This window comes from Propithecus coquereli, unplaced genomic scaffold (assembly GCF_000956105.1).
Source record: "Propithecus coquereli isolate 6110/MARCELLA unplaced genomic scaffold, Pcoq_1.0 Scaffold258, whole genome shotgun sequence".
Classification (NCBI taxonomy): domain Eukaryota; kingdom Metazoa; phylum Chordata; class Mammalia; order Primates; family Indriidae; genus Propithecus; species Propithecus coquereli.
In genome coordinates, this window is record NW_012148152.1 from 1,617,078 (window position 1) to 1,629,531 (window position 12,454).

Consider the following 12,454-nt stretch of genomic DNA (forward strand, 5'->3'; position numbering starts at 1 on the left):
CTAGAATTTATAAATTCAATGAAGACAAAAAGAGGAAAGTAAAACCATGGAATCCCTGAAGAGATATTACAGCCCTACCGCAACAACTGCCTCACTACTGTGTTGTACTTTTAGGAGTACAGTAAAGGAAGTCAGGGTAGAAACCTTGTTATACTTTGTTTGCATATGGAGATCATTTGTTGGGAAAAAGATAGCCTCTATCCCTAGGATCAATGCATATGAGTTTAAAGCCGTGAGTTGCATATCCACTTGTTTCACACACAAATGTGTAAGTTGTAACGTATATATGAAGTTTAAAAGAAGCAAACATAATATTTGGCAATGGAGATCAGAGGAGCAACCCTGGGGGGTGTATATATTTGAAAATGAATAAACTTGATTTTTACAGTAGAAGTTAATGTGTATGTTTTTTTAAAACAACAGCCTCCCCCGAAAAATGTAGAACTGGAACTGTTTGTTTGTTTTTTGTCTTACTACTTTGTGAAAAGCTTAACTATTTACATAGAATTATGTGTAAAATCCTAAACACTTTCTCCAGTAATAAATACCTCTCTGACTATTTATTTGGCATCATGTCTTCACTTCTCATTAGTCCTCCATGATTTTGGATCATTTTAGGAAGGTTTAGTTATAAATTCATCAAATATATAAATTGTTGCTCATCTCAAAAAAAAAAATAATCTATAGGATTCCTCTTCATACATTAAAGACTAGTGATTTATCTCCTTCATATCCATCTTGTATATGTTGTTAATTGTGTAATATCATTTGTGAGATTAATAAATGTTAAATTTGAAGATATGTCTTGTAGTGCTGTGGAACAGATTTTTTAGAATAAAATAATTAAAAGATTCTAAAAAAATCTCTTTTACAATGTATGCCCAATGAAAAGAATGGCAGAACATTTTCAGGGAACATTTCTCACCATGGAAACATGATTTTACAAACCCAGAATTCTGAGGACAATGTTTATTTATAAAAATATTGAACTCCTAGCATTTGCAAGAAACTATTCTAAAAACCATGTCATTGATCAACTTAGCCAAAGAAAAGGGAAAGGGGAGTATGTACTGAGATATGAATAGGTTAATAAGCAATAATAGAAATACAAATAAAATTACATATTATTTTCTTTTGGGCCACTTTCTTCTCAGAAAGTCTTTTCAAATTGTGCAAATGCAATATAATTTAAGCAAAGGCAATTGAATTCCAATGCTATAATCCCTCATACATAAAAGTGAGTGTTTCAATAGCTGTAATACTCTCAAACTAATCAAAATGGATGAGTATAATTAATTCGTAGAGTCCATTCTAGGCTTCCATAAAATAAAAGTAACATGACTTTCTCATTCACATTTATAGAAAAAGAACACTTTATATCCTCATTATATTTTGCTAGAGCATACAGGTCTCTCCAATTTGGCAAATTCATGCTTGGTTTTACATACCATGCTTAGCAGGACATATAATGAGGAAGCAGGTTGGATACGAGGCACCCCTAACCACTTCTATTTTTTTTTTCTCACTATGAATGAATGGGCTTTATTTATAGTAAAAAGATCAACATTGGTAGGAAATCTTATAAAGAAATAAAGAACTATTTAATGTGTTAAAAATGCTGTATTGTCTAGATTCTTCCTACACTTGCAACTAACTTATATGCACTCTAACTAGAAATAAATAATGTGGTGTTTCTATCGACGGTATAGATTTATTTAAACCGTGGTATTTCAAATTGGATGATATAGATCTATTTTTAAGGCCCTCCTCTCATTGCTTAACAAACAAAAAGAAACTTTGTTAGGATAATGATAGAAAAGTAATCACAAGTTAAAATAGTAGTAATTCTTTAAATTGCTTTCTTGCCTTGCATCTAAATGCTGTGTTATGTTGACAGATCTGGGAAATTTTAGTGGCCGGACAAGAAGTGCAGTCTCTGTGAGGGAAGGCCAGGGGGTTGTTCTGATGTGCTCTCCTCCGCCTCATTCACCAGGTATAGTAGGATCACATTCTATATTGCTGCTGTTTTCTTTTACTATATGTTCATTCTTTTAGACAGTGTATTGATAGCTGAACATTCCAGGTGAAATGTGCATGGTTTTCTTGACATGTACCAGAGTACTAGATGAGTAATTAAGGATCATATACTCTAAATACCATCACACAGGAGACTGAACTCTTATGATAAGATTGTTTTCTTGCCATTCTAACTGTTGACTGTCATGGTTATGCCCCTGCCTGCCATGGGTGAGGAATATATTGCCTGGAGCACAAGGGAAGTGATAAACTGAGAGAATGAAAACCTTTCAAAATTGTTTGGAGTGTCAGAGTTGAGTTAACTGAATACCAATGTGCATCTTGTTTCAGAAGATAAGCTGGGTACTTGGTAGTTTATGGTGTTCTTTGACACACTGGGATAAAAACTGCTAAGAAATGTTTTTTGAGTTTCAAACAAAACTATAATTTATTGATTATGTTTTTGGCAACTTGATGAGGTCTTGCTTGTAAAAGTCATGGTGAGAGGTAAGTACTTCATGGGGTTTGGGGAAAACAGAATAGTAAACTGTACTCAGATTAATTATATGCCCTTTTGCCAACTCACAGCTGATTATATTCATTTTAAGACCTATAATTTGAGATGAGTACCCCTTTGTACCTCAATATAGTTTTCTTATAATACAATTTAAGAGTGGCCAGCATTGTTTGTACCCTCACAAAACCCTGGAATAATAAATAAAATAAAAAAAAAGAGTGGCCAACATCAATTATAGAGAGAATTGAAAGAGAGAGACAGAATCAAAAAAGAAAGAACTTAGTTAACAACTGGAAACAATATTCAAGGTCCTAGTATCTCAATCTTTTTCTCTTTATTTAATATGGCAGTCATATTTGTTTCTAGGTTATATCATCAGTGTAGTAATGTAGCCCAATATGGTTCTATAGTAGACAATTCTTAACAAAAATCACAAAAGGACCTACATCAATTTTCTTTAGGTTTCTCACATTTAACGGACCCTCCTAAATTTGTTTTTAATTGAAAGGAAGGTAAGCTACATTTTAACAGGAAATATTTTTGAAAACATTTTGATTTGAAACTCAGTACTCATAATTAGGAATAATTTATGAGTTGTACCCATTTAATTTCTGTATGTCAATTCAGTTACTCTAATCCTTCTGTGAGCAGTTTGGGGAGTTTATAGTAAAAATATCTGGTCTTACCTGCATCTAAATCCAGATCTAGGTTCCTTCAAGGCAACATGTGTTTTAACTTTTGTCATGGATAAGACAAAAATTTATAGCAGGTTTAGGGGTATCCTATAGCATTAATATACATCATGTCTAATGTTGGTTATTAGACAGATTTAGTTTGAAGGGTAATATTAGATGAATAATTGTCAGAGATCACAAAAAGAAGAAAGAAGAAAGAAAAGGAGGAGGAGGAGGAGGAGAAATACTAGAATAGAGAGGCTCTATAGAGTATGAATGACTCCATCACCAGACTGACAGGAGTTAACAACATGGAGTTACACCTGTGGAAAAAAAGCATGATTTTCTGAGATATAATCTATATTGAAAGGCTGTTGGAATGTGTTTAAAAAGGTGAAATGCAAGAGGAAGATTTCTAAAGCAAAACTATAAGATTACACATAGACGAATTGTCCAATTGGCAGAGAAAACTGTACAGAGAAGATTTCTGGTGTACAAGTAGCATAATGATTTGTATATGAGATAAGAATATGTATTAATAATTGATTAAATAAATAATAATGTGATCTCTAATTGGGATCAATATGTGTAAAGGAAGATGACTTCTCAATAATCTTGTTTTATAAACAACCTCACTCAATCAGGTCACTTGATCTGTTATTACCAGTAGCTGCAATCTCTTAGTTGCCACACTTCCAAGCATCCTATTCTCTGAGCAGTATGTACTATCTTTTGGTCACTCCTGTAGTACCCTGATTCCAGTATTCTTTAATCTCATGGAAATTGACAAATCATTGATCCTACCCAGTTTTCACTTGACTTTCCCTCCTTTGATTCTCACTTTTCTCCTTCTGTCATCATTTTCCTCCATATAACTTCAATTTCCTCATCCCTCTTTTGCTTCATCACACTAACTTGACAGTTGGCAAAGCCCTATTCCTGGTGTAAATCCAACTCTTAGCCTACTGCATACTTGAACCTTTTCAGTTTAGTATGGCTATACACACAAACAAACAAAAACCCACAAAAAACAAAACCATACATAACAAAACAAAACCAGTTATGCAAACTGATCTCAATTTAAAATCCAAACTATGAACTTGAAATTCACCTTAAATCTTCAATGTGTCTTCCCCTCCTCACTCTCAGCTGATAACCAGGCATCCTATGCCACTGTGAAAAGGAAAGGAACCAGAAGGTAACTTCCATAGCTCTTGTCATTGTCACACACCCATTAGCATCTGTAGCCATGCACTCTAACTTCCCATTTTTGAGCATAGAATAGTGTATGCATTGTTACACTTCCAAGGCCGGTCCCTTAACTTGTGCAGTGTAGTTTATCCCTTTTTACCTACAAAGAGAAATGTTTTAGCAATTGTCCTTCTCCCCTCTGCATTTTTACCAGAGATTGTTTCCTCTTCTGGATCAGTCCCATCTACATGTGAACATGCTGTTCCTTCCCCCATCTAAAAACAAAACATAGCAAAACTTCCCTGACCCATGTGTTCCTTCAACTACTACCTCATTTTTCTGCTCCCCTTTATGGCAAAACTCTTCAGAAGCTTTGTGTGCACATTATCTATGCAATTCCATTTCTCCTATTCAGTCTCTCTCTCTGTGTGTGTGTGTGCCCCCTGCTCTGTCTCTACTCTCTCTATAACAGATTTATTTCAGGCGCAATTTGTATACCATAAATTTCATCCATTTTAAGTGTGCAATTCAATGAGTTTTAGTAAATTGATACAATTATCTCTCCACCACCAAAACCGAGTCTTAGGACATTTATATCATTTCAAAAAGCCAGTCAACCCCTCTCCCACCCATGTCCCTAGGCAATTACTGCTCTGATTAATGTCTCTGTAATCTTTCCTTTTCTAGAAAGTTCATTTTAATGGAATCATACAATGTGTGTGTGTGTGTGTGTGTGTGTGTGTGTGTGCGTGTGTGTGTGTGTGTGTTTAGCTTCTTTTACTCAGCAGAATCTTTCTGAGATTCATCCAGGTTGTAGCATTTACCAATAATTTGTTACTTTATATTGATGAATAGTATTTTGTTGCAAGGACACACCACATTTTGTGAATCCATTTCTCAGTTGATGAATATTTGGATTATTTTCAGTTCTCATGGTGGTCACTTCTTTCTCCATAGAACATTTTCCTCCATTTCTTAGCTGACAAGATTGCATCTTCTTGGCTTTTCTCCTCTCTTACTTCTTAATCCCCTTTGCAGATTTTGTCTTATATCCCCAAACTCTTATGAAATAATATTATAGTCCCCCAGGTGTCACCCCTTTAACTTCTTCTTTCCTTAATAAACCCTATTTTTCTTAGTTTTCAACTGATAATAAGGCTTTAAAGATTGACATCTCCCAAATGTATGTCTCTATCCAGGACTCTGGCTTGTATTTCCAACTCAACATCTGTATTTGGATGGTTAATGGGCACTTCAAGCTCGACCATGTCTAAAAGTGAACTCTTGGTTGTATCTTCCCCAAACCTTTTCCCCTCCAGTCTTCCCACCTCTATTAATAGGCATGCGATTCCTGGCAATACATCAGGCCTTAGACTCATCCTCCACTTCTCACTTTCTCTACACTCCATATACACATCATCAGCAATTCTATTGATGAAGGCCCAGTTTTTGGGTCCTAGACAACACCTTATCACTATATCCTCACATGATGTAAAGGGTGAGGGATCTCTCTTGTGCTTCATTTATAGGGGCACTAATCTCATTTGTGAGGACTCCACTCTCATGACCTCATCACTGGCCAAAGGTCCCACCTCCCAATACCATCACTTTAGGTGTTAGGATTTCCACATATGGATTCTGGGGAGGACATAAACATTGACACCATAGTAGGTAGTACTTGAAGATGGGGATTTTGGAAAGTAGTTTTAGTTGAGGTCCTGAGGGTGGGGCCTTCATGATAGTATTAGTGACTAAGAAGGATGTCAGAGAGCTCACTCTCTGTCCTGTATGGGAGAAGACAGTAAGAAAGTGGCCATCTGTAAGCCAGGAAGAGAACCTTCACCAGAAACCAACCATGTTGTCACCCTAATCTCAGATTTCTAGCCTATAGAACTATGAGAAAATAAATTTCTGTTGTTTAAGCTACCCAGTCTATGGTATTTTGTTATGGCAACTCATGAAGACTAACACACTATCTCATTCATTCTCAAAGCCAAAGTCCTCATAATGGCTTGAAGAACCCTCATCATTTGGGTCCACATGATTACTCTGACCTCATCTACTACTTTGACTCCTACCATCTTGCCTGTGGCTATATCTGTCTCTTTGATGCTCCTCAAATAACCAGGAAAATTCCTTCCTTAAGGCCTTTGCAGTTGCTATTCCCTACATCTGGAACACTCACATCCCAGGTATATGAATGGCTTATCCCTCACATCCATGTCTTCCTTCAAATCTCACCTTCTTAGTAAAACCTTTTATGACCTTCTTTTGATTTGCACCTTACAATTTCTTTCCTTTTCCTCTTTTTTATTTTTATCCGTAACACTACTCACTTTCCATATACTGTATAAATTTACTTACTTAATTATTCATAGTCCATCTCCTTCATTTAGAAGGTAAATTCCACGAACACATAAATTTTGTACGATTTATTCATTATTGTACCCTGGAGCCTAGGACAATGCCTGGCACAGAGTATGAGCTCAAAATATATTTACTGAATGAATCTATGCATAATATTCAGAAACTAATAAAATGAGTCAAGGTTTTAGTTAATAAATAACTATCAGAAACTTTGAGAGAGAAATCACAAAAAAGAATAGACAAAAATAGATCAGCTATATAGTGAAAAAAAATCCTTTCTTACCATTTACCTTTTTCTCATAATTGTGTTCTGAAGTGGTGATTTAGTTCTAGTGCCTTGCTTATTTCATTAAAAGAAGAACTTTGAAAATACCTTAAGAAAATATAGTCAAAAATCTTTTCTGAAGAATCAGAGAAAGTGAAGAAAGAATAATCCAGTGTTAAGTCTCTGATCTGGCAGTTACTAGTTATGACCTCAAAAATTTTTTGTTTTGGTGAGATGAGATTGGATATTGTAAAACTGATAAATAACCAGATGCATGCTAGAAATCTCAGACACAAATGTGTCTCATCCAAATAGGACATGAAGATTATCATGGCATATTTGTTTAACTGATGCTTGATTCTACTTTGTTCCCCACTCTTGTTTTACTTCCTTCTTTCAAATCCTAATTAGTTTTTAAATTTTATTTATTGGAATTTTACTATGTGAACTAAAGTGTCAGAAGCAAAAGTTTACCAATAATTTAAATATTGTTTTAATGTTTCTCCTAGTAGGTCATGCATTTTTTGGGGGGGGTACAAAATTTTCTGCTTTCCAATTCATCTTCCCATTATTTACCACAGTACCTGACACTTAGTAGGTGTTCATTAAATGCATGTTAAATAACTGATGAACATGTAGATTCTAATAGTTGAGTTTTTTCCAGGGTTTTAGATAGTTCCTGCCAGCCTTCTGCTATTAGTTCACTATAACCCATATTCATGACACATATTTGGGTCATTTAATATCATATTCAATTATTACTATTTCAAAGTATAGTAGTTACTATGATTCAGTTGATTCCGTATGAAAATATAAAACAGTTTACACATCAGAGAAAATTAAATAATATTAAGTAATAGCCCACAGATCCATTTTCTTACTGCTTCAAATGGATGCACAATGCACAGGTTTTTTTTTAATAAAACCAAAAGCTTGGATTGACTTAGTTGCTAAATTTCCTAGTTTTCTTCCCAAGAGATCACTATTAATCCTCTGTCAGCAACATATGTGACTGAAAACACCTTGATTGGTTACTGAGGTGGTTATTCATCTAGGAGGCAATAAATATATGCTTCTAGGCTGTTAAGTACATCTGCCCAAAGTGATATTTGGTTGCCTAAAAATATCTCTTTTATTTTAGTAATTTTGAAATTTAGTATTATACTATGAAGAAAAACTCTGTAAAAATGTAGAAATAAGCCTCATAAAACCTATAAACATATGTAGAATTATTTTGTGGTTTCAGACTATCATCATAGGTACTTTTTAAATAAAGAAATCAGTAATTAATATCTTACTTTAAATATATTTTGGTTTTATTATGTACAAAAACATTCAAAAGCATGTATTGAACTGGGACTTAAAATTCCTGAATGAAGTATAAAGCTAGAGTAAAAAAGATACATGAATATATCACTTTATCATATAATCATGTGATCCTTACAAAATATCTGAAACTTAAAAATTATTTTCATCCCCATGGTATCAATGAGAAATCTAACTATTAGTAAGCTCTCATACCTAGTAATTGGTGAAACTAGGATTTCAACCTTTGATGTATTTTATGCCATATAATATGCATTTTGTTTAAAGCTATACTAAAATCTTTATAGCTTGAATACAAATAAAAACTTTTTTAACAGTGGAATCATAGAACTATCAAAAACAATGCATATTTTATTATATCAAATATTTTACTTATCTTTTCATTCAACAAATGTTTATTGAGTATCTATCTTTTAACTAACGAGGTTAGCCCATTTACATTTATTTTTAGCATATTGTTTTGTATTAGTTACTCTGCTTTTGCAATGATTTCATTTAACTTCTTTTTACTGGCATTTCTTTTATTGATACAGGGTTTTTAAATTGCATTTTTCCTTCTGCTCATTTCAAAATAAAATATTTTATTTCTGTTATTTTTGAAATTATGAAGAAAATCTTAATATGCTTACTTAACATCATCTGAGCACTTTCAATGTGATTGTTCTTTAATCATATTTAATTAATCAATCAGTCCACTGAGAATTTGAGGAATAAAGGAAACTCAGGTTTCTGGTTCTGACTGTTTCTTTTTAACTAAGACATGAAGAAGTTGGTTTAGGACAGGAAAAGATTAATTGAGTTGTCAAAACATTAAGTCTTAGGTACCTATAGGTATCACAGAAAATTGGATATAGAAAAGCAGGAGAAAATAATTTTAATCATAATTACCATAGTGGGCTGAGACGTAATGATAAGACTAGTTGGGATCCCTCAGGAAGAATATTTATAGTATGAACATCACAGGCGATAGGCAAAATCTATTTTTCTTTCCATGGTAAACAATGTAGAAAAAAAAAGAAAACTGATTGTTTTATTTCTAGGATACTAACCATTTTAAATAGCTGCCAATTGCTGACAGAATTTGTTCATTTATGTTTGCATAGTTTAAGCAGGTTTCAAATCTACATTGAGATTAATAATATCTACAGTTTAATATTTTTTAGCCCAAATGATCATAAAGATCCAGTTAACTGCTTAGGTACACAAGTTTTATTAACTCTTTAAGGACTGTATTGCTGTATTTCTCAAACCTACAAGATCTCCAAGATTTCTCCACCTTCACAATACCGAAGAGCAGCAGGGCTCCATGGTTGTGAAAAGAGAAGAGTTTATATACTCAGGAAAAAGTAGCCAGAACCATTATTTGGCATTTCTATTATTTGCAGAGAACTTGGTCATGAGATAAGGAATAACAAGAACGTAAAAGATGCAAACCCCAACACTGTGCAATAGTGAGACCCAGTCTCTACAAAAAATATAAAAATTAGCCAGGGGTGGTGGTACGTGTCTGTGTACTCCCAGCTACTCCAGAAGCTGAGGCAGGAGGATACTTTGAGTCTATGAATTTGAGGTTACAGTGAGCTATGATTACATCAGTGCACTCTAGCTTGGGCAACAAAGTGAGCCTCTGTCCCTAAAAAAAAAATATATATATATGCAAGCCCTGTCCCAAAAAATTCAACATTCAGTAGGAAAAACGCCAGAGTTCATAAAACCACTTATGGCCAGAGAAAAAGCATCAAAAACAAGAAACTTTTTTCAAAAAAATTTATCATTTTTCTTATTCCACTACCTAGACTCATTTTGACTTTGTTGGTATTGTTTTGCCTTGGTGATCATATGAAGTTATTTGAGATTGAGTTCCAGGTAAAATAGGTCTCCAGTCCTTGATGTATCTGACTCCCTATAAATGCAAAACCACAGACACAGGTAGAGCTCCCTTAAACGTGCTCTCCAACCATTAGTCCATTTTGCACTGCTATAAAGAAAAGCCTGAGGCTAGGTAAATTTGTAAAGAGAAGAGGTTTATTTGGCTTACTGTTCTGCAGACAAGAAGCATGGTGCCAGCATCTGCTTCTGGTGAGGGCTTCAGGGAATTTCCAATCGAGGTAGAAGGCAAAGGAGCAGGAGTGTCACATGATGAGAGAAGGAGCAAAAAGAAGGAGGAGGTGGTTCCAGGCTCTTTTAAACAATCAGCTCTGGCATGAACTAATCAAGCAAGAACTCACATATTATCACGGGTAGGGTACAAAGGCATTCATGAAGTGTCTGCCCTCATGACCCAAACACTTCCCCACATTTAACAATGGGGATCAAATTTCAACGTGAGATTTGGAGGGGCCAAACTTCCAAACCATATCACCAAACAACCAATCCGTCTACCGTTACTCTTTTAGTCACAGGTGTCACTCATGTCCTTCATGGGAAATACTAGTGCTGAATGTGTTACAGGGTCTCAGAGGGAAAGAGGAATAAAACCATGATAATTGGTTATATAGGAAGCACCAAGGAAACTGGGTCAAGGGCATTATATGAAGATTTACAGACTAAACTTATTTCTGAATATTTGTTTTGAGCCATCATAGAATATAGTGGAATTTACAATGTAATGAGCTACTAGAGCAAAGCTTATGCCTGAGCACCCAACAAACATTTTAACATAATGCATTGGGTTGTCCCTTTAACACTGCTTAATTGTAAACTCTCTAACACATAATTTATTTAGTTTGGAAAAAATAGTCAAATGGCAATGGACTTTGGAGGACTAGAGCCCCTGGCCTGTTCTAGATGCTAAATCTAAGCATTTCCATGGGCCTTGAGAGTCCTCTTTTATGAATTGTTGTTTAGAGTAGAGCAAAGGAGGCTTGCAGTTCCTGTATGTGATCTATAACACTTCAGCTGGGATATTTCCTATTAAAGAAAAAAACAACAGAGAGAATTTTTGTTTTCTTTAGATTCAAAATATTTTGACCTCAACCTAATTTAAGACAGGTAGACAGGGTCATCGGCCTCAACTCCATTGTGGAACCAGAAGAGGTATAAGGAAACGAATCCAGTGAATACAGGATGTGTATTCACAAACACTATGATGAAGAAATACCAGGCAGTCTCTGTTTCCAAACAGCTATCCTATGCCACAATATTTCACCTGGGATTTGGACTCACCCAGGGATTCTCATCCTGGCTCTGACACTTACTATTGGCCTGTTTGTTAAATTAAGCCTTATCTTACCTGTAAAGAGACAATAATAAAAGCTACCTTGTAGGATCGTTCTGAGAATTAAGAGGTAGTTTATGTAAGGCAATTAACCCGATGCTTAGAGGATAGTAAGCATTAAATTCAATTTTGTCTTGCAGATCTGTCTTCAAGAATCCTCTTTAAAATGCAAATGCTTTTGAGAAAAGTGATGCTTTAAATCATTATCTACTAACATTAATTAACGGTTGGCAGGGATTAGTTGACATCAAGCTGACAAGGCAACTAGAAGATGAATGGCACTTGGAAATGTGAATCTGAGGGTTAGAGAAGGGAGAAAGGGATCAAGAAAAAATGAACCCAGATAGTGAAGGGAAAGAGAACCAGGCATCATTGTTACCTTTAGGGGATCTCGTTAGCTTATGATAATTAGTGCCAGAAATTGTTCCCTTAAAGCAAATCGATATAAAATGGGAACCAAATTTCACAGAGATGAAAATAAAATATCTTTGTAAAATGAAATTTTACATTATAAAATCTAAACTTCATAATTTAAAAGTGAGGTAATAACTACAACTATGAGAGAAAATAATAAGAACTTTTTTTGGCATCCTTTATTCTACAAAAGGTAAGATAGCATGACATTCCATGCTTCAAATTTAACTTTGAAACAAGATCACACACAAAAAAAATTGTCACAAAAATATTTAAGGAGTTCAGCAATTTTACCAAGGCCTCTCTTACTTTTTTTATTTCAAATCACTATATGTAAACCACATAAGGTCTTCATTCTGGTAGCATTTCTTAACACTCAGTTAGACCTTCAGTTGTTAGTAACTTTGCCATAATGGTTGGAGCTGTTTTCGGAACGTGTCTTTGTTAACTTCATGAAACCCACAACT